At 41.7% G+C, this 22,163-nt stretch overlaps 1 protein-coding gene across 1 annotated transcript in view; it reads left to right on the top strand.

Moving 5' to 3' along the window:
• The window catches only part of LOC146658477 (low-density lipoprotein receptor class A domain-containing protein 4-like), a 295,140-nt gene that overhangs the window by 229,574 nt on the left and 43,403 nt on the right, over positions 1-22,163 (top strand). The gene's annotated exons all lie outside the window — the stretch shown is intronic.

Below are 22,163 nucleotides of genomic sequence, written 5' to 3'. Positions count from 1 at the left end.
GTAGCACTGCCTGTCGCCAGCATTTTTCCCTCTTCTCTTTCAGCCCCAACAGGTTGCAATAGCTGCTTGCTCATTCACATGCACTGTTCTGCCACAGACCTCTTCCTGTTAAAAGGGAGTTCTTTCTTTCTGCTGTCAGCATGTGTTTACTGCACCGGCCGATCATCTGACTTTTGGGGTTTACTTCTTAATATAAAGTGCATTGAGGCTGTTGTTGTGAGTTGGTGATTAATAAACTTAACCGAACAGAAATGAAGTTCAGTGTTCGCTTTTTAATCCGTGCTAAGCCATCAAAGTCGGACTGTCGAAGTAGAAAGGAAACTTTCTCAAACCGTTAGACAACTTCATAACCTCCAGTCTGGGTCTAAGTTGTAGTGGGCGCAAGATTCTTGCAATATTGTGGCTACTCAGTCAAGTAACACTGACAAGAAACAGGATGATGTGTTTTTAAAAATTCAAATGGGACAGTTGAAACTTTTGAGTTAAGGTTTGCCCATCATATCGTCTTCATGTGCAAAGGTATCACAATCTCAACCTCCACTTTTTTATTCTCCCCACCAGAGATGGGCAGTAACGCGTTACTGTAATCTGATTACTTTTTTCAGGTAACGAGTAAAGTAAGGGATTACTATTGCAAAAACGGTAATTAGATTACCGTTACTTTCCCGTAGGACCGCTGCGTTACTGTGTTACTAAAACCGTGATTTTTTTGCGAGAACGTCTCACGACAGTGACGTAAGCGAGTGCGCCGTTGGTGACAACAGCTGTGTGCAGATCAACAATGGATCGAGTGCGGGAGAGAGTATGAGCGTGCAGCGTTTAAAGCGTGGAAGTACTGACCTTACTTTGAGTTTGATTCCGTAAAAAGTGACAAAAACATTAGCGTCCATTGTGCGTGGGAAGAAAACTTCTTTTTACAGCGAAAAAAACCCCTAAACTTCCAAGCAAGCACCGAGTGCGCAACGACGTAATGGGAAACTCACAGAGAAACTCGCGGATTCTTCCACTGACCGCTGCGGCACACCTGCACCAGGGTAAACCTCCACCTACGCCACTCCTGCTTTACAGGTGAAAATAGAGCAACAGGACCGCTGAGTCTTTGATGTTATTTATTTTCTGCTGTGTTTTACTTGCATTTATTTGAAAGACTTTGTGTAAACACAAAACCTATTTTATTTTATGTGCCGAAATGTGCAGAAAATACGTTTAAATGTTAAACAAATTTCTTCCAGTCAGAGAATGTTGCATATAATTCAATTTTTGCTTGATGCATAAAGTTAAAAGATTAAAACTGATAAAACAAATTTTAAAAAGGGACCTTTCCATTTGATTACATTTTGTATGATGGATTATGTAGAAAAAGTAGAATTGGGCTGAAAGATCTATCGCTTTATCACCTCTTCAGGTTGTAAATCGTGTTTTTAAAAAGTAACTAAGTAACTAAGTAATTAATTACTTTTGAAAATAAGTAATCAGTAAAGTAACGGGATTACTTTTTGGGGAAGTAATCGGTAATTAGTTACTGATTACTTTTTTCAAGTAACTTGACCAACACTGCTCCCCACACAACTTAGTCTGTTATCAATGAACCAAAGAGTGTCTTTGACGGTAGCCTGGCCAAAAACGTGCTATTGTCAACAAAATGCGACTGTTTCTGCCTTCTAAAAATAGATCCAGTGCCGATGAAGCATAGTTAGTGCCACAACGTCATGTGTGTTGCCACAATGCAGAGACCGGTGACTGGTTGACCCTGCACAATAAATAATGCCTCTGTGAAACAAAATATAATATATTTATATTAGACCCAAAAAACACTAATCTGCTAGTTTGGTAGAATAACTGGTTAACTCTTAATCAGTTCCAGCTCCGATGTAATCTACTCAGTTGTTCATTTTTTTTTAAGTAAGAGGCTCAACACAGCACCAACTAGCACAGGTATCGTGACAGAATGACACAAATATGCAAGTCATACATAAAAACAGCAGTGAATTTTCAGTAGGCTGAAACTTTTGAGTTTTAAGTGGCAGAAGTGGATAAAAAGTTACGAAATAGTGAGTGTTTAATTAGGAACGTGATTTGAATTTTCCATTAAAGTTAGAAAATTTGGAATCAGCACATCAGATATTTATAAAATCTAATTCATCCAAAAAAGTTGCAATTGGTGTGGAATTCCAACTGTCCACTTACCACTATGTGGAAGTGGTTGTAGTGTTTTTTAACGTTACAGTTGTTGTTGTGTTTTTTTAATAAGGAAAACAGACTCAAATGCAAACAAGGGAGGCGGACCATCTAAATAGAAGACGAGCTGTTTATTAGGCTGGCATGTTCAAAATCCTAAAACAGAGTCCAAGAACATAAAGTCCCCCCGAAAAAAGCAAGCAAAGCAAAAATCCAAATAATCACTGAGATACACAGGCAGGAAAGCAATATGATGTGGCTGAGGCTATACATACACAAGGTAATGAGGGAAGTGGAAACAAGAGGGTAATGAGACATGGCTGTAATTAATTATGGTGAAATACAAGCGAAAGCAGCTCAGGAGAGACAAACTGGCAAAATAAAACAGGAAGTAAATAAGCACAGAGACAAAAGACACAAAAATGGTAAGAACTATTTATAAAGAAACCTACCAGGAAACACCTAATACATAAATGAAGATAAAACATGTAAAACAAGCAGGAATTAAAATTTAGTTAGAAATAAACCAAATTGTAACAATAATTAATCTCAGAATACAAATAATAGCCAAAAGTCGGGCCAGAAACCCAGGGGCCGTGACATTTGTAGTATTAAACAGAGACACGTGTATGTGGCGCCAGGGCTCGCTGTGGTTAAATCAACCTGTTAGTTCATAATAAGTGAATCAAAACAAATCTGATTTCTCCCTAATCTGAAATATCCTGCTGTTATCACTGTGCTGCTTGTTATATTTAGCATTTAGTGCACAATGGGACAGCTGAGCTTTCGGCACAAAATGTTTATTTAGTGAGTAAGATTTTTTTTTTTAAAAAACAACCTTGGATTTGCAACAGCATCAAAATGCAAAAGAGAAAAAAAAATGCCCCTGTGAACTTCCTGTGATGACAGAAGCCAGATTTAGGGAGGATTATGGACTACCTGAGAGTGTGGGATCACACCAGCGTCCAGTCCACTGGCAAGTGGCAAAACCTTGTGACCTCACTTCTTTTCCGTGTGTGTGTGTGTGTGTGTGTGTGTGTGTGTGTGTGTGTGTGTGTGTGTGTGTGTGTGTGTGTGTTGCAGTGGTGTGTCTCATTAGCTCTTGGTTAAGGTGGGGAGTCCTAGCAGTGACAGATTTATTAAATATCTCAGGGCCCACAGTGGACATGGCAGGGAGGGAAACCCCCCACTGCTCATGTAATTAATGTGGCCACTCAGTTCTCATGTTTAGAGTCTCTGTGTGAGAGAGTCTGTATGCTACTAAAGTGAAAAGGCTGGTATGCCTTTCACTTTACCAGCATGAGTATTTGTTAATGAGTATATGTGTGTGACTGGATGGTTGTTTTTCCTTGTGGTGTGTAGGGACAAGGGTGGAGGCGGGGTGGGGTGGGGGGGCTTTTCTGGGACTGTGACTGAGGCGAAGTTCCTGCTGAGACAGAGAAAGCAAGAGAGAGATAAATGAAAGATGTAGATGATGATGAAGAGAGGAGGAGGAGGAGGGTGTGAGATAAAAATGTTTGAAGACTCAAAAACAATCCTGTCATGATTAATTACTCAAGTTGTTTTCACACTGACAGGGAAGCCTGCCCTGAAAAACAAGCTGAAGGAGAGAAAGAAAACCTCGATAATTCTACAGGAGAAACTTGTATAGGAGTTGAGCAACTGAATCAAGCTTTAACAGCTCGACTTAGGCTCTGCAATAGTTTGTGTTCCATCAAAAAACGGTGATGGAACAGTTATCATTATTATTATCAACAGTTATATACAGTTATCGAATCCCCTCCAATGAAATGCCACTGAGATGCATTCAGTTTTCATGTATTTTCCTTTATCCAGGTAAAAGTCTCATTGAAATGAAAAATCTCTCTTTCAACAGAGACCTGGTCAGGAGGGCAGCAGAAATGAAAACAAATATAACCTCTAACAATTTAACAAGTAAAGAAACAAATATAACTGATATATAGTACAGGCAGGTGGACCCAAATATCTGAGTCATATGCATTAAGAGAAACATTAAGAGACGCCACACTGACCAAGAAAACTATGTTCTCGATGCTTTACTATGGACTCCACCATCACAACCAGTTCTGACAGTTTCAGGTCATCTGTAGATCATTCCTGGAAACAGCACTCAAAAAGTGTTTTTGTGCCCATACATAAGAAGAAATCATTTTGGAGAAAAATGTAACTGAAATATAAAAATCAGAGCGTTATTTATGAAAATAATTAATCATTAGGGAAACATTGTGAGGAAAATACAGGAAACTGGATGTATACCAATGGAAAAGCAGCAGTGCAGAGAGCAGTGATGTAAACAAGTTTTGGTCAATGCCAATCCAGTAAAGGTAAAAAGTTGCAGAAATCAAGTGTTTTCTAGTGAGAATCCAAGCTAATTTAAATTTTACCTGGGACACAAGATTTTCATTGTGCATTTTAAATGTCACATTCTTACCTGTAGTGATACCTAAATAATTACAAGTTGTGATCCAATTTCAACCCATTATAGAAGACAACGCTTTGTCATTTGAGAACATGAACTTGCTTTTTTCCTGAGTTTAACATCAGCGTAAGTTGTGCTGCATCAAAGGCAGTGTGCAGAAAATTTGAGAGTTTGTACTAATAGGAGGTAAACAACATATGATTGTGTACACTGCACAAAAATAGAATACACCATTTTTATACAAATAGAGAAGATCGGTGGTCCGAATGTGGGGCTGTGGGGAACTCCTCGGGATACAGGGAGAAAAGAAGAAGATCCAGCAAAGTGGACACACTGTTAGTAAGATGACAAGGTCAACTGTGTCACCAGTCTGCAATTAATCAAGAAAAAGAGCAGCACCATATTTTTTCAGGTTTGGATCAATAGTGTTGTTCAACACATTACTAGCAGCCGTTATTGTGCTATGTTGTTTTATGAAACCTGACGTTGGGAAAGAATAAAAGTTTGGTCCAAAAATTGTTCAATAATAAGCTCTTTGAGAGTTTTTTTCTAAAACACACAATTTTATATATCGGCCTGTAATTTTTCACGGGTTAATGGATAAGGCAGATTTCCCATATGACAGGCATCTCACTGATCAAGAGGGTAAGGTTAGAAATATAAGTTTGTCGGTTTGTTATAAAAACTATACAGAGTTTCAGAAAACAAGGACCAAATTGATTCTGCAGATTTTATTTGGATTCAACAGGTTTTTTTTCTCATGCAGCTGAGAAAAAGCAGAAGATTTGAAAAATCTTGAAAAATTATTTGAAAAATCATGTCAGCGTGGACCATAATCTCAAAGAACTGCACAAGAGGAGGAATTGAGGCTGTTTGGTGTGGTGGTTTCTTGTTTAAATTTCTTCATTTTCTCTCATTGCTTCAATTGCAAATCGAGGGGGAAAGGATTGGCAGTTTTGGTTAACATCTCATGTTCAGTGAAACGTGGATTTCTATTGTGTTCCATTCATGGAGCTATTCACTGTTTACATAGCTGATCTTTGCTTTTTACTTTTTTGTATAAGCTGTTTGCATACATCTAAAATCAATTACCACACACATACGTCACTCAAAGGCTCTGCTTGTGTTGGACAATACCTAACCTGAAGAGGTTAGGTGGAGGGGGGGGTGTAGTTGTGCTGTTCCAGTTATGGCTCGTTTTGGTACAACAGACCAGTCCTTATGCACTATTCACACTTTGCAAGCCATCTAGTGGGACCGATTGGACATCTGTTCTATGGCAATAACATGTTGCCTGGTGTTTACTGTGTTGACCAATCAGAGAGACTGTACCTGACTGGAGACTGGACCATTAGCTCATTAAAAACTGCTTAACGAAGACAGCAGTTGGACACACGGTGCTATTAGAACTGCTTAAACTTTGAGGAAACTGTCCAAACAGAATGAACTATCAGACAGCATGGGGCCGCTGAGAGCCAGAGGTCATCACAGCAGTGCCACTGTCTCTCAGTTTAACTCTCCCCCTTGTTATTGCTTAATTAAAAGAGGATTTGTGTGGTTTTTTCTAACTAGCCACATATCCAGAAATCAGATTAAGAGTCCTGGCTGAATATCAGCACTTGTTTCTTTTCTACGAGTTTACCTTTTATTTCTCAAAGCTTAATGATAAATTTGGAGGTTTCGCTTTCTTCTCTTTTTAAAATCTGAAACAAAAAAGGAAAACAGCTTTTAAGAAAAGGAGACGTGGAGATCAGTGAAAGTTAAAGTTAAAATATGGAATATGAAAGATGGAATATTTCAGAGAGCAGAGCTCGATTAGCTTGCTTGGAAAATAGTGAATGGCAGGGTTTGGATGGTAGTGAAAGCAGACCGACACAGGCAGCTCTCCCACCTGCACACTCAGACCGTCTCGCCAACAAACCAATCACTCTCCGAGGAAGCAGCCTCTCACTGGGTGTCACTGGGCAGACAACAAGTACACGCACTCACACTCACAAAAATCAGAGAACGAAAATCGCAGTACAAATCGCTTTCCAGACCACTGCCAAAAAAATCTCCAGCTCTGTGTTACTGACCGTCTGGATTGTGTCGCTCTTTGCGTCCTGCTAGGCTCTCAGATTCATCTGACACGGTGTGTGTCTGCACAAACATGACAGTCACACATGATTTAAGCATTAAAGAAATACGTGCTGCCAACAACAGAGACCAAATTTATGGTGCCTGAAAACCAGATGAAAAAAGACATCGCTATGCCAGCCGCACCCAAGACCCTAAACAATGAGTTCGATACGGGGCCGGCCCAACACATGGTGAGAGTTCTAATGAAAATGAGCTTCAGGTGCAATGTCCCGTGTAGTGAGTCGCAGTGACAGCCAATGCAGCATTTGTGACACTTCGTGAGATCTTGATAACAGAATAGCACATTAGCGGAAGGCTTTTTGCCTTCTATTGCTTAGATGGCAGCTTCTGCAAAGTACAGAGTGCCAACATGAGCACAGTGCACATTTTTCTTTCACAAAACATGATGAAGTGAAAGTCGAATTGTGTCTTATTCCATTCAGGTCTGGAGCACGGTACCAGATGATTCACAAAGTTGTACATTACGAACGGTACTCAGCAAAAGTAAAGCGAGTGTACTATCAAAATTCAATTCAGTTTTATTTATACAGCGCCAAATCACAACAACAGTGACCTCAAGGTGCTTTATATTGTAAGGTAGACCCTACAATAATACATACAGAGAAAAACCCAACAGTCATATGACCCTGTTTGAGCAAGCACTTTGGCGACAGTGGGAAAGAATAAAGTCCCTTTTAACAGGAAGAAACCTCCAGGAAAAACAGGCTCAGGGAGGGGTGGACATCTGCCGCAACCGGTTGGGGAAAGACGACAGGACAAAACACATGCCAGCGCCAGAGATTAATAACAAGTATAATTCAGTGCAGAGGGAAGAAGAAACACTCAATGCAAAACTTTGTCTCGAATGTTGTTCGATTCTTTCTTGATTTTTCTCTTTAGATTTTCACCTGATAATAACTGTTTTTTTTTTAAAGTTGTTGCAAAGTGAAATTAATATAAGATGTAAAAGCTGCTCTCCCAGATGCGTAGGCTGGCTTTAACACCATGAAATCAAAGTAAAATGAGTTCAGTCCCAGTTCTAATGCAACTTCATTATTAATTCTATTTTAAGCAGCCGAAGTAAAAGCCCTCAATAAAAGTAATTGTCTTGACAGTGATATTGTCATATGCTTGATTATATGTTACCGACGCTTTGTTTAAGTTGAAAACTCATCAAGTGCTCTCAGAAATGTTCTGCCTTAAATGTGTGACCAGGGCTTCTTTTACTTTTACTCCGAGTTCACAAGTGATGGGTGAGTGGAGCGTAAGACGTTAATTAGTTAACATAAGTGGACAGACATCAGCTGAACAGCTAAAACTATATTAAGCCACAAGACTTGCTGAGTCTTTATTTATTCACCTTAGACCTGTAGTTTTGCTTTATGGTCCAGTTTTTTTCTGCGTAAAATATCTCACATGTTAAAAAGCTTTACATGTCCACTTCACAGCAGCCACTAGATGCCAACAGAGATGCCCTATGACCTGTCTGCTTCGTTGAGGCTTTGAAAACACACATGTAAGCGGTGTGAGGAAGATCTGGGTGAATGACTCTGAGAGCGTGTTGCCTGATAGCATTTTAAGCATATTTTCACGGACTTTAGTAATTCACATTGACAGCTCACTAGATACTGGGAATCTATCAAATATTATAGCCTGTGAGTCCCAGGGACAATGACACCTACACTCCAGTGTCATCATTTGTCAGATTGTTGCTTTCTTTCACTTTAGTAGCAAAAATACAGTACAGTTTTTGCCCGGCCGGCAGCACTTCAAATTCTTTATTTATTATTTAGTGGTGAGTCGAATGAAATTCCATGGTGACAATTAGCTTACGTGTATGTGTGTGTGTGTGTGTGTGTGTGTGTGTGTGTGTGTGTGTGTGTGTGTGTGTATATATATACACATATATATTTGTATAAATATATATATAATTACCAAAGTGTTAGTACCCGAAAATGTTGCGTATCTTGGTGTGATGTAGAGTATATCCTGAAAAGTTGAAGAAACTTGACAAGCAGAAGGAAAAAATAACTGGCAGCCCTAAAAAAGTTTCTGAAACAATATCTAAGAGTCATGTCCTTAAGAAACAGGAAATAACTTCAGCAAAAACCTGAAACAGGGCCTGAAAAATGCATCTGGCCTTTCAGTTGATCTAACGACTGTTTACTGAAACCTCATCAGAAACGGTTTTAGTGTGGCTGTCAAGAAGGAACTAGACTCAAAACCAGTGGCAACAGGTCTGATGGAGTGATTGAAATGTTCAAATTGTTGTCAATAAATATATAGGAGATCAGGAACCAGTTGAGCTCTGAAACATAGATCTCCTTGGTTGAAAATTTAAAATCTATGTTAAGGTTTTGTGCAACATCCATCCATCCATCCATCCATCTTCTTCCGCTTTATCTGGGGCCGGGTCGCGGGGGCAGCAGCCCCTGCAGAGAAGCCCAGACCTCCCTCTCCCCAGCCACCTCCTCTAGCTTATGCGGAGGAACACCAAGGCGTTCCCAGGCCAGCTGAGAGATATAATCTCTCCAGCGTGTCCTGGGTCTGCCCCGGGGCCTCCTCCCGGTGGGACATGCCCGGAACACCTCACCCAGGAGGCACCCAGGAGGCATCCTTATCAGATGCCCGAACCACCTCAGCTGGCTCCTTTCGATGTGGAGGAGCAGCGGCTCTACTCTGAGCCCCTCCCGGATGGCTGAACCTCTCACCCTAAGGGAGAGGCCAGCCACCCTTCAGAGGAAGCTCATTTCCGCTGCTTGTATCCGCGATCTCGTTCTTTCGGTCACTACCCACAGCTCGTGGCCATAGGTCAGGTTAGGGACGTAGATCGACCAGTAAATTGAGAGCTTCACTTTTACACTCAGCTCTCTCTTCACCATGACGGACCGGTGCAGCGTCCACATCACTGCGGCCGCAGCACCAATCCATCTGTCAATCTCCGGCTCCCTTCTCCCATCACTCGCGAACAAGACCCTGAGATACTTGAACTCCTCCACTTGGGGCAGGAACTCATCCCCGACCCGGAGTGGGCACTCCGCCCTTTTCCGGCTGAGAACCATGGCCTCAGATTTGGAGGCAGATTTGGTTTTGTGCAACAACTCCATAAAGTAGGTAACCATACATTCCCACTAGTGCTACTTTACAATTTCAAATGTCAGTGTCTTGTCATGTTCTGACGAGGCTTCATACACGTTCAGCCTTTATTAGTAAGTCTTTAAAAGCAGGTGTATGGCAATAGCACTAAATCCTTAGGACCAGAGAAAGAGAGAAATACGGGGAATTCTGAAGTTGCTCATCTTTCTTAGAAGGGTTGAGGCCAAAAAATGTACATATTGGATATTCCTAAAATATTCAGAGTCTTTGCATTTGAACATATTTCTGTTTTGAATCAGACGTTACAGACTCTTCAGGTTATGCCCCAGCATCTGTCATTATTCCTCACATATGGAGATTTAGATCAAACGCATCGTTTTTGCTGCTAATACCACCCTGTGAGACATTTCTATCTACCACGAATGAGATACCACTGCTGACTTGATGCAGTGTTAATGTTGTTGTGTAGCCTTGCCTTTGGTTTTAGCACCTCAGCAGTGAACGCAGCGGTTACAAGCTGTTGTGGGGTGATCTGTTGACTCCCCATAGTCCTGTTTGCTACTACTGTAAAGAGAGGTTGGGGGGCGGAGAGGGGGGTTTCGCTAGCAACACAAGCTGTGAGCAGGGACGCTCGCTGGCCTGGTACAAGCTGTTAACTCACTGGTCCTGCTACAGAGCTGTAGGATGGCAGTGAGGCAGACTGTGGTGAACACTGGCTGGGCTGGTACAAGCTGTCACGGTCTGTGCTGTTTACAGGCTGTATGGCGAATGCTGCAGCTAACGAAGCTATATGGTATGATAACATATACATGTGCGGAGCCCAACCAGTGTGAGCAGGAGTCGCCTGGAAACAGCTGTGTTAGTGTAGGCAGTGTTAGCTTGCCGGTTATGCTAACCTGCTTGTCACTATGTTCTGCCAGGGTGGTAGCAGGTCTGGGGTGCTGCAACATGTTCCCACTGCCATCCATCTGTCAGCCCTTGCTCGGAGCACAGGATCTCTCACCTAATGTAATGTTTTCATTATAGTGCTCAATATGGACGCTATAGCATTTTACGTGGTGTAGCCAGACAGGCAGAGAGGAGGAGTGTTTGGAGTGTTTGGATCCCAGCAACTTGTTCATATGAGCGTCCATCTGTTCCAGACCTGCTGCCCTCGCAGTCAGAGCTTATGTTGTGACATTCTCGGATGTATGTAACGGATGATATATGAAACCGATATATGAAGTCTCTGTGGAGATGGATTGGTATTCTAGAGATTTTTCTTGACATGGAAACGAAAAATAGACTGGAGAAAAAAAGATGAAACTAGGTGTTCATTCGGTACTCGACAGTAATGGAAAATCTCACAATGAGTCAGTCAAGCAGAAACAAAAGGAACAGAAAAATGACCTAATTGGGTCTCACATTCAAAAGTTTAATTAGACTTTATAAAACATCCAGATTATTTTGATTAGAGTTTCAATAAAGAAGATTCAGTCAGTAAAGCTAACCGACTACAGCTAATTGTCATGTTTTTTGGGATGCCATTGCAGCATTTGGTGTCTGGAAAACAAAAACTCCAACATAACACCCACGTAGTACGTGCACTCGACAGAGAGAGACTAAGAATAATTATCCTCTTTTTAATTAGGAAAAGGCATCAATACTAAAGTAATAGTCGTGTACTTAATTTGTTTTGGCAAGCGATGAGTGAACAAGGTAGGGTAGATGAGGAAGACGAGCCCAGATGGTGCCAATCAGGATAAACAGAGAATAAGCCTGTACATAAAAGCATGTGTTACTGCTGGTTGTGTGAGAAGGAAAAAAAGTTTCACATTTTTACCCAAACTTCAAACAGTCTGGTTAATAGTCTAAGGAGCTTGGAAAGAAAAGCGTCTGGACTTCTTTAAGTTGCTTGAAGACGTTTCACCTCTCATCCGAGAAGCTTCTTCAGTTCTTGGGTCACATGGTGGAGAGTCCCAGATTTAAACCCAGTGGGAGTTTAAATCTGGGACTCTCCACCTTAGACTATGATGACCTGGATGACTGAGAACCTTCACAGACAGTCTGATTAATACTAGATTATCTGAAATTAATCTCTAAATTCACCCATCATGGTAAACATGGTGGAACCTTTAGCCACAAAATTTGTCTTGGTGCTAAAAGGGGATGATTATTGAATATATGTTAATGTTGTGTAGAAACTCACAGAAGCATAAAATATGGACATAGCTGTAATGAGGTCACCATTTTTTGCCATCTGCATTTTAGTGCTTTGAAACCAGGTGAGATGAGTGTGGGATGGATCTGACTGTGACACTGAATGCTCATCAGCATGTCCATTACATTTTGTTAGCTATATCCTGAATAATCTTCTTTTTGAAACTGAACCCATAAATTCTGTTCTCCTAGGACTGGTCAGTGATCTATTGGAAAACTCAGGTTGCTAGTGAGAAATGTGTATTCCCTGACCAGTTGACAAGTGATTGATAATTGCTTCTGCCGGTTGCTGACTGTCACTAAATGAAATTGTTATAAATAGGGTGCTACACCAAATTGCTCCTTGTAATTGCTTTGGCGAGTAGCAGGTTGCCAAAGTTACCAAAGTTTGCATTGAGTGCAGACACTTGCCACTTACTCTGAAGAAGTACGATGCAAACCAGAAATCGAGAATGTTTGCCTTTAAAGTCAACTTTATTCCTGACTGCTGCAAGCAGCACAGTTTAAAAGCTGTAACTTTCACTTGGAAAACTGACACTCGGTTTCTGGTTTGCCTCACACTTTTCACATTTTCACTGCTACTTTGGTGAGTAGTTCACAAGTGTTTGCAGACAAGTCAGTGTCTCCAGTGCAATCTACAGACAACTGCAGCAACCTGCTAGTGACCAAAGCAATTGCAAAGAGGTTTTTGGTGCATCTTAAACATCTTTCCAGACAGTTTTATGCTAGTGACTGGCAGCAAACACGCGCCAACTCGTCCCAGAATACACATTTAATGACCAGTGGTCACCAGGGCATCACTGACCGGTCTGTGGGCCTAGCAATTTTCACAAAAACTGGAAACAACCTCCAGCAAACATTTGCAAACAGCAATCAATAAATATTTTTCATCACAATCAGGGGTTGTGGGGTATTTGCAGACAGGTATGTAGTCATTTGTGACCAACGGCTAACTTCTGTAGGAAGTCTTTTTTGCAACCGCGGGTATCGCCCCCTGGTGCTCTTTAAAAAGAATGCCGGTTTAAGGCACTTCCTCTTAGCCTTCACTTTTTATACCCAGAAGCGATATTAATGTTTTACATTGTCTGTGTGAATGATATGTAAATGATAATGTTGTGCATATCCTGTTAGTGTCCCCAGAAGGCCTTAAAAATCAGTTATGTCAGTTTTCGTTCAGTCAGGGTTGGGCTTTCAAAGGACTATCAATACAAGACTACTAGGGTACAGTCACGCTAATGTCTCCTAAATCACTTTAGTACAGCAGCGAGCTATGAGCTGAGCTGTGCAGTGACTCTGCCCTCATGCTCATGTGTTATAGATTTAATGATCAGCATATGCTCATTAGAGCTACAAATACACAGTTACAATCACTAGATCTAAAGCTGTTATAGAGGGCCCTATGCACAGACTTACAAAGACTGGAGGAGACATACAGCTTCCTCTGTTTTTCATGCTTTTTTTCTATGCGGATTGAATGGTGATGCCATGGTTTACACAAAGTGTAGAGCTGTCTGTACGGGCAGCAAACCTGGGGATAAAACAGCCACGTAATGTTATAATGGTTGCTGTGAATTGCCTGCAGTGAGAACAGCTGCCACATTGAGTGCAAGAAAACGCTTGCTTTGTATTTTGCGACAATACCAACTCTGAAAAAACCAAAAGGAAAGGGAAAAAGCCAGCGCGCTGAAGCACTGTTGTCCAACACTGACTCTTTTTGAAGTCAGCTGTCTGCACATGTACACAGCGGCTCACTTAAAAGCTGTTTGAAAATCAGATTGCATGTGTGCTTCTGTGTTTCGTAGCCATGCGTGTGCTTTTGCACACACGTGTGCGTCTGTTTGCATGCACTCTCGGCAGCAGGAGGCTGTAACGTGTACCATGCACACTCTGTAATCACCGCTGTTTATGACTGCATAAAATAACACTCGCTCGCTCTTTCTGTCCCCCTTCCCTCACTTTTACAGACACACATTTACAGCTGCTGTCTCACTGGCTGTGTGATTATCACCGTCTGGTTCGGGGCTCTTATCAGTGTTGTGATGGAAGTGCGCACGCACACAACACACCTTCAGCCTGCCTGGCTCTCTCCTTCACTTTTCCTTCTCTTTTTCTTCCTCTTTCTATTCCTCTCGCTCAGCTGTGTCGCGTCCTTTCCCCAGCGGCATCGTGGTGTTGCGTCTGCGCTTGCCTTGCCGAGCTGTGTGCCAGTTGAGGATTGGCATTAAAGCCAGACATGAGCTCATCGGCCCAGCTGGGCAGACAGCCCATTACAATGCTCAGCAGAGCCCTACCGCAGGGGTGAAAAGAGCTCAATACCTGCTGATTATCTACTCTTCCTCTCTGTCTGTGCCTCTATGTCCCTCCCTCACTCACTCACTGGCTTTTGCTTTCACTTTGTTTCTTCTTTTTTTTGTTGGCACCTCTCTGCTTTTTTTTTCTCTGTTATTCCTCGACTTTTTCCTTTTTCTTACCTTTTTCTTCTACTGTCCATTATTTTTTTTATCTTCCCTTTATTCGTTTTTTCTTTTATATTCCCACTTTCTTTTATTTTCTCTTCCCTGTTTTTCCCTCTTCTTTTCTCTCTTCCTGTGTTTTATCTCTTTTTCTCCTCATACATTTTCTTCTTCTATGCTTTCCTTTTATCTTGCCTTGTCTTTTCCTCCTGTCCTCCTTTTGCTCACCTTCTCTTCTTTTTTTTTCTTCTCATCTTCTCTTCATTCATCCCTTTACTCTCAGTATCCTCCACCTCAGGCTCTGTCTCTCTCTTCGTGAACTGTTTTATTCACACACACACACACACACACACACACACACACACACACACACACACACACACACACACACACACACACACACACACACACACACACACACTCTGCATATTTCTGTCTGCTCTGTCATCCCCCTTTCTCTTCTTCTAGCTATCTGTCTCTGACACACACATGCATAACTTTTCACTGAGAGCTGTGGTGTCATTGCAGTGGAGCCTGCGGCAGTAAGAGAGGTAGGGAGGGGTATTCTTTTCAAATGACAGGGGTGTAAGTGAGGTGTGTGCATTTGTGTGTGTGTGTGTGTGTGTGTGTGTGTGTGTGTGTGTGTGTGTGTGTGTGTGTGTGTGTGTGTGTGTGAAAATGACAGGGGTGGGAAGCCAGACAGCTGGTGCACCTGTGTGGACAGGATATGACATGGCACTGCAGCCAGACAAGGGCAGGAAGCTGCAAATATGATGTGGCACGCCAGACGTTTTTATTGAACGCAACTCTCTACTCTGCAATCTGACTGTCTGGAGTGGCCTTTCTGTTACTTAGCGCTCCGCTGAAGATGCCGAGCTACAGTCGATGCCTAAGCAAACACTCTCTCTCTCTCTTTCTCTCCCCCTTTCTCTCCTCCCTCGCTCTCCAGCGTTGTCAGCTGGTGAGATGCATTGCGGTTAATTAATGAATCCCATTCAGCCTTGTTATTAAGGCTGAGTCATATCCATCTTTTGTTCTGACATTTGGAAAGGCATTCAGTAATACCCACTCCACACAGAAGTCACGGGGTGTTTCGAGTTATTAGTCTGACTGAAAATGTTATGTTATAGTCAAAATGGATCCTTCGTCATGCGCAAATACTTTCATCACACGAGTCCCACGATTGAGGCTTTTTTGGGATAAACAGGCATTAGTGATGCAGGCAAGAAACTGCTCTTCTTCTTCCTCTGTGCTGTGTTCATTTGCAGTGTCGCAGGTTATCCCATACGGTTCACAGCCCGTCAGTTTCTGCTCTTTCTCTGATTTTTGGGGGCAGTTCTGTGGCCACATGGATGAATATTTCATTCAGTTATTTGCTTCCACTGTATTAACCATTTTTGCTGTTTTGGGAATGATTTCCGCCTCCTATTTATTTGTTTATTTGGTCAGTATTCCAAAAACGAAAGGTATTTTGTCACTTGTGCAGTCCAGTCACCTTCTCAAAGAAGGAAGACGTATTTCTTTTGTTCTGCATGCAACTCCATCCACCTGTTTGCATGTCAATTTTCAACTGGAAAACTTGTGTGTTAAAAAATGTTTTTAACATCCTAAAAAGATTCATTTTAACCCAAAATCGAGTTTAGCGTTAGTTCCCGAAGGGTATGAGCTCACTGATCAACAGATTCATTGCATATGCAAGCTGCTTTGAAACCCACCTCTACCTCAAAATCTCCTTTTATGCCTTTTCTGACTGTTTTGATTTGATTGGCTGTTTTATTTTGAACATGCAAAAAAAATAATTGTAAACAGAAAAAAGTATTAGAAAATAAAGAAAGTTGCCATGGATAACTCTGTATAGCACACAATTTACTTGCTCGAAAAGGAAACGGATAAAGTTTACACTTGCAACAAATCAGTGTTCACTGAGATATAATGAGACTGTATATATTTATAACTGTATCCAAGGCTACACACACTTAGATAGTACACATTGCAAAACAACAAACTACATTTTTTCACTAACGAATACCTCCTATGATTAACATCCTGCACCTTGTGAAAATGATCTCCTTTTATTTGTTTTTAAACTGAGTTATGATTGGACATTCTTTTAATTCCACCCTTAAACTTTTCCACACACATAAACACATGTGATGTTTTTATGCCCATGAAACCCTTTGAACCTCTACACGCCAACAAACAAACCTCGTATGTATATGATAGTAGTGCATTAGTTGGCATTTTCTACCTAAATGTTAGTATTTATGTTACATTTGGATGGAAACTACTACTACTTTCACACCTGTAATTTTACCCAGTGATTCAGATAACTGACAAGATGATAAAAGATGCATTAGTGCTTTTATGCCCCGGTCCTTTAAAGAATCATGCTGAAAACAAACCAAGAGGTGATCACATATGGACAGACAGGTCAGTTTTGGTGTGCTGGCAGTTTTGGAGATATTTTGGAGATCTTTTAATAAACATGCCTCGCGCCTCTGTCAGTGCGCCCCAGGGCAGCTGTGGCTACAACGTAGCTTGCCATTGCCAGTGTGTGAATGTGTGTGTGAATGGGTGAATGACTGAATGTAGTTTAAAGCGCTTTGGGGTCCTTAGGGACTGAGTAAAGCGCTATACAAATGCAGGCCATTTACCATTTAACATACAAATGTACCTGATGAAAATAGGTAAAAGTACACAAGCGTAATCAGGAACATACAAAAAAAAAATACAAAAAGTAAACCTTTTTCAGCAGAAAAATAGCCTTGTGTGACTGTAATATTATGCATAATACATTATAGATTATCATTACATGAGCATGAATACAGAAGTGAGCTTCCTTGTATATGGCCTTTCCTTTATTGACCTTAAAGGAGCAAAAGATTCCTAATTAGCCCAATTACCTGATTAGTTCACATCTTCAAACGTCTTTCTTTGTCAGTCAGTGATTAAAGTAAATTCAATGAAAATGTAAATCATAACATTTAAGAAGTTGAGTGTTGATTACTTTCGCTTAAAAATCCCTTAATTATGTTAGTCAACAAATCAATAAATGATTTATTTCTGCTCTGTTGGAGTATACTTTAGAGATTTAAAGGGTCCTGAATATCCTGAAGGGATACTTTAAGCCAGGGGTGGGCAACTCCAGGCCTCGAGGGCCGGTGTCCCTGCAGGTTTTAGATGTGTCCTTGAGCCAACACAGCTGATTTAAATGGCTAAATTAGCTCCTCAACATGTCCTGTGAGATCTAAAACCTGCAGGACACCCGCCCTCGAGGCCTGGAATTGCCCACCCCTGCTTTAAGCAGTCATATAGAAGCAACTACCTGTTTGCTGTGTTTTCAGCAGAAAATGATGTCCCACTTGTTGTATGCAGCACACTGTTCTATAAAATATTACGTTTTATATACCTGTTTTTACTGTGATTTTTGATTAGAATTTAACCAGAAATAAAAGAGTTGATTCAAAACACAAAATGAGTGCAAATTCAGAGGTGTCGGCATAGTTTTCTGTATAAAAAGTCCTTCTCATACAGGAAAAAATACTGTATTTAGTGTAAAGTATAACTGTGATTTGCCCTTTAAACAGCTCACTGTGAGAACTTTAATCTGTCTTTAAAAAAATGAGCCGTAGAAACGGACTCTTTTATTTTTCTCTGTGTCCTCCTCTCTGCTCCCTCGTGCCATCTGATGAAGACGAGGCATAATTGATTCAAAGCTTAAACCTTTGCCTGGGAGACAGCTTTGATTTCAGAAGTAATGGAGCGACAGAGAGGAGACACGAGAAGGACTGAAGCAGACACCAGGGAAGGAAAGCAACTTTTTCCACTCCGTGTTTGGGATGCTGGATGGAAACAGGCCTCTTTCTGAGATGAGCCACAAGATGGCGCTATAAAGTAGCTTGCAGCTCAGCACCACACTGGCTGGGATGGAGAAGTTGCCCTTGTTGGGATGGGGCTACCCTCAACTGAGGCCTTTGCTGTGCTGCTTTTTCCCCACTACTGGCCCGACCGCATCACTGATGCACTCATGGTCTCCTCACAAACAGCTCATGTAAACTCTGAGTCATCCGTGGCATCTTTTATACTGCTACTGCTACTGTCTTACTGTCATCTGTCAGCTGTCTTTTTATCTGGAAAGTCACGGGGAAGTGACAGGTGGGAAATGGTCCGTGTATCCAAACATACATATGCACAAGACGGGCATCCCGTGGCTAAAGATGGACCTGTTGCCATCCGAAGTGTGGGTTTTGTGCATGGCCATGCCATGGCCTCTCCTGTCCATGCTGCATTAAAAAGTGTGCATTGTCAGATCTTTAAAGGGCCGTCACGTTAACGCGTGGCACTTCGATTCACAAAACAGCAGCAACAGTAACACTAACACTGCAGTGAACTCCTGAGTAAGCATGTGTGAGCAGGAAAGCCCGCACTCCCAAAGTTCCAAAAATAGATCCACGTGCACGTGCCGAGCATGATAAACCTATCAACCTAAAGTTAGGATTCCTCAAATACACGATGAGACAGACGTTTCCCGAGAGACCCACAGAGAGAGCGCCTGTGTGTGTGTGCAGACTATAGGCGGGTGGTGGTGGAGTGGGGGGCTGGTAGACACGAGTGCATTTGGTATTCAGCCGTGCCTAGTATTTATCTGTCTGCTGGCTGTCTGGTCTGGTCTGGCCTGTTAGTGGTGTCACCCTGCGTGCTCCCCAGGGGACTAAATTGACGCTCCAGACAGACTGTGCATGTGTGCGCTTGCATTTTTGTGGTTGTGGTGGTGGATTGGATGCGGGTTGCAAGAGGGTGAATCGATGTGTGTCTGTCTGTGGATGAGAGCTTGTCTGGGATGTGTGTGCATGGCTGTGACCTCAGATCAAGACATAAAAACAAATTGTAAAAAATGGTCTTTAGTGCATCGATATCGTTGCTTTACCTGACAACACAGCAGTGCCTCAATTTGTTGCCTCAATTTGTTGCTTCAATACAATTATGACAGCTGCCAGGCGTTTGTAAATTGTTTCAGGGTCACGCAGTCTGTTCTCTTCCAAAGGTGTCAGTCCACTCGTAGAGGAGTGTAGAAGCCGCTGTCAAGGAAAATATTTTTGCATGATTGGATATAGAACTTGGCTAGTGATGCGGCACTTAATGCAGAACATCTGTCGGAGGTCTTTGCTTTCCCCATTTACTTATTTTCCTTCACAGAGGTCCATTTCGTTTTATTGCCTTCGGTTACTGATGTCTTCAGAGTGAAAACGGTCAAACCACACCCCCTCTGAGCAGGCATTTCTCATTTTTCACTCCCAGCACACACAATATGTGATGCGATTTTCTGCCATGGCATTTCTATGATTTGCTGCAGAAGTGGTGTGCAAGAGAGCAGGCCTGTGATCAGAAGAGCCATTCCTATATTATTCCCTCTTTGCTCTATTTTCTTGGAATGCCACCTGGAAGAGCTTCATTCGTCCAGTAAAATGGTCCGTGGACCATAATGAGGCCATGCAGTTGGTAAAAGGCTGTAAGCCTGGCCCGCTCATTACTCCAATCATCATCTCTGGTCTTTCATATAATTACTTGTTGCCAGTTCGTGCTTTCCATGTGCACAGACTGATGAGGTTCCATTTATACTAGAGCAGGTCACACGTCCATCTGCTACATTTATTTTTTTCCCCACATAAATGGCAACTTTGAGGACTGAAAATGAAGCTAATGTCCAAGTAGTAAAAATTGCAGTTCCTTTAACATCCACTTGAGGCTGTATCCAAAAGTGAGTCAGTCCCCATAGACTTTTGTGTTAAAATGCCCAAAGTCATCCATCAAAATGACTTTGTACTGGGATGGTGTGGAGACCAGTGTTGCCATTCTGATGGACAGGTATGCCAACAAAAGTATTGGTAGCTGGAAGCTGTTTGCTCGGTTTCAACTACACTAATTCAAGTCACTGAATTAGACCACCTGATTGTTTTTGTGCTGTTGGTACCTTTTGGAATTATCTGACCAATAATAAAAATAAATAGCATGCTCTGCGGTACAAGCCAACCAAAACTCAGTTTTGCTGATTGAAGTTCTCTTATTTTATTGCAGTTACTTGATTGTCAGACATTTACACATGTTCATAATGGGCATGAGGTCATGGTAACTTTAGGTGTTTCTGGAGAGGAATGATTGTAAAGCATACATATTTAATGACTTTAAAGAACAAGTATTGGGTGCACAAGTTTGTGTAAATTGGAGAAAATCCAAAATAAATTCAGATTCAAAACACCACTAATATTTGGTTAAACAGCAACTTGCATCTTGACCAGATGCTTTTGGTTTGCCATCAACAAACTTCTGGCATAATTCTGGCTGGATATTTGACCACTGGATGGTTTCCTGGCACAGACCTGGCACTCGTATAGTCCAAATAAACAAGCCTAATGCCTTCTAGAGAAAAGTATTATGGAAAGACAAAACAAAGAGCTATTTGTTCACATTGAATAGATGTATGTTTTATGTTTGGAGGATTATAGGTGAGGCTTTCAAACTTAAAAACACTGTACCAACTGTCAAGCATGGTAGTGGCACCATCATACTCAGTGGCGTTTTTGCTGTCAGTGATACTGGTAGAAGTAGTAGAAACATTCTTCCACTTCACCTCAAATCAACAGCTACACAGCTGAAATTTAGGCATAATTGGACGTTAAATCAAGAGAAACATACATGAAAACTGGTTTTGGAATGGATAAAGCATCACCTCAACTAAATATGTGTCTGTGCTTTACAGGCACATGATTTATAGATGCAGCTTGCTAACCAAGTTTGCTAATCTTACTGACATGGCACTCTGACATGGCAGTGACCAATGTGGGAAGCCCAGAAATCTTTAATACACAGCTTATGGTTCCAAACAGCAATAGGATGGGGGGGGGGGGGGGGAAGTGACTTCAGGACTACTAGATCAAGAGTTCCTACAACACTTATAGCAAAATATAGCAGAATACACAAATGTGTTTCCTTGTAGAGCAGATCTTTTAATAATAAATAATTTTTAAAAAATCCAATGTGAATTCTCTTGCACAGCCTCAATGATGTGTTCAAAATAAAGTATACTTTATATCCTTTATAGTATATTAGAGTATCCTTTATAGTATTTTTAGATTCACCTGCAAATTCAGGAATCTAATATGACCAGCTAAGAGACTATTAACCTACTACTTGTTTTATCCTCTGCACAAATAAAGTCAAAAACTTGCAAGCTCTATGATGACCTTGCTTGGTCCCTGAACCTTAGCTTGGGAACCTCCTGGACTAGAGTGGCATTCAGAGCCCCTCTCAGATTTGAGCAGCTCGGTTTATTTATAGATCCTGTATGTGTGTGTTTGTGTTTGTGTGTTGGATGAAATGGCTGCACTGTTGGTTAGATTAAGCAGGGATGTGCTGGGGGCGGGGGTTTGCCTCTCTGCTGCACATGTGGCCCTGAACCACAAGACTAGCTTGGGGGGGTCACCTCAAGGTTAGCCCCTTTAAAGAGCCAACTATATTGGCTGTGGCCGGCCATAACAAGGGAGTGAAACTCGAAGCGCTTCCCCCACCCTCCCCAAATAACACACCAGACCTACCAGGTCCAGCCCTCCTCTCTCCCCCCAACTCCTTTCTCTTACAGCCATTGTCAACCACGACCCGTCTGCTAGATTTCTAAGTCAGGT

Source organism: Rhamphochromis longiceps, linkage group LG11 (assembly GCF_057381845.1).
Source record: "Rhamphochromis longiceps isolate RC_006_pf linkage group LG11, R_longiceps_female_GT1.1, whole genome shotgun sequence".
In the NCBI taxonomy this organism is placed as follows: Eukaryota; Metazoa; Chordata; class Actinopteri; order Cichliformes; family Cichlidae; genus Rhamphochromis; species Rhamphochromis longiceps.
The sequence above is the reverse complement of the archived record's forward strand: the minus strand, read 5'-3'. Positions and strand labels throughout refer to the sequence as shown.